This window comes from Oncorhynchus clarkii, chromosome 32 (assembly GCF_045791955.1).
Source record: "Oncorhynchus clarkii lewisi isolate Uvic-CL-2024 chromosome 32, UVic_Ocla_1.0, whole genome shotgun sequence".
NCBI lineage: Eukaryota > Metazoa > Chordata > Actinopteri > Salmoniformes > Salmonidae > Oncorhynchus > Oncorhynchus clarkii.
The window spans coordinates 17,733,574-17,735,502 of record NC_092178.1 but is presented as its reverse complement, the minus strand read 5'-3'; positions in this window follow the sequence as shown (position 1 = coordinate 17,735,502).

Here is a 1,929-nt window from a genome sequence, read left to right as displayed (position 1 = left end):
AGGTTTCTGGCAGCGCGCTCTGCTTTTTCCCTCTGCTCCACTCTCACCCGCTGCTCCTCACGCGCGAAAGCCCGCCCTGAAGTTGAGCTGACTTGTCTGTAAACTGAGCAATGTGTATCCCAGCTATGCAATTGAACAGTTAGCCAGTTAACTTGCCTAAATACTCTGAAATAACACACCCACACGCATAGGTATATAAGTCGGAAGTTTACATACACTTAGGTTGTAGTCATTAGAACTCGTTGTTCAACCACTCCACAAATGTATTTTAACAAACTAGTTCTGGCAAGTCGGTTAGAACATCTACTTTGTGCATGACACAATACATTTTTCCAACGATTGTCTGTAAACAGATTATTTCACTTATAATTCACTGTATCACAATTCCAGTGGGTCAGAAGTTAACATACACTAAGTTGACTGTGCCTTTAAATAGCTTGGAAAATTGCAGAAAATTATGTCGTGGCTTTAGAAGCTTCTGTTGGGCTAATTGACATCATTTGAGTCAATTGGAGGTGTACCTGTCGATGCATTTCAAGGTATACCTTCAAACTCAGTGCCTCTTTGCTTGACATCATGGGAAAATCAAAATAAATCAGCCAAGACCTCAGAAAATAAATTGTAGACCTCCACATGTCTGGTTCATCCTTGGAAGCAATTTCCAAACGCCTGAAGGTACCACGTTCATCTGTACAAACAATAGTACGCAAGTATAAACTCCATGGGACCACGCAGCCGTCATACCACTCAGGAAGGAGATGTGTTCTGTCTCCTAGAGATGAACGTACTTTGGAGGAAAAAGGGCAAATCAATGCTAGAACAACAGCAAAGGACCTTGTGAAGATGCTGGAGGAAACGGGTACAAAAGTATCTATATCCACAGTAAAACGAGTCCTATATCGACATAACCTGAAAGGCCGCTCAGCAAGGAAGAAGCCACTGCTACAAAACTGCAATAAAAAAGCCAGACTACGGTTTACAACTGCACATGGGGACAAAGATCATACTTTTTGGAGAAATGTCGTCTGGTCTGATGCAACAAAAATAGAACTGTTTGGCCATAATGACCATCGTTAAGTTTGGAGGAAAAAGGGGGAGGCTTGCAAGCCGAAGAACACCACCTCAACCGTGAAGCGAGGGGGTGGCAGCATCATGTTGTGGGGGTCCTTTGCTGCACTAGGGACTGGTGCACTTCACAAAATAGATGGCATCATGAGGAGGAAAATTATGTGGATATATTGAAGCAACATCTCAAGACATCAGTCAGGAAGTTAAAGCTTGGTCGCAAATGGGTCTTACAAATGGACATTGACCCCAAGCATCAAATCAAATCAAATCAAATCAAATCAAATTTTATTTGTCACATACACATGGTTAGCAGATGTTAATGCGAGTGTAGCGAAATGCTTGTGCTTCTAGTTCCGACAATGCAGTAATAACAAGTAATCTAACTAACAATTCCAAAACTACTGTCTTGTACACAGTGTAAGGGGATAAAGAATATGTACATAAGGATATATGAATGAGTGATGGTACAGAGCAGCATAGGCAAGATACAGTAGATGGTATCGGGTACAGTATGTACAAATGAGATGAGTATGTAAACAAAGTGGCATAGTATAGTATAAAGTGGCTAGTGATACATGTATTACATAAGGATACCGTCGATGATATAGAGTACAGTATATACGTATGCGTATGAGATGAATAATGTAGGGTAAGTAACATTTATATAAGGTAGCATTGTTTAAAGTGGCTAGTGATATATTTACATCATTTCCCATCAATTCCCATTATTAAAGTGGCTGGAGTTGAGTCAGTGTCAGTGTGTTGGCAGCAGCCACTCAGTGTTAGTGGTGGCTGTTTAACAGTCTGATGGCCTTGAGATAGAAGCTGTTTTTCAGTCTCTCGGTCCCAGCTTTGATGCAC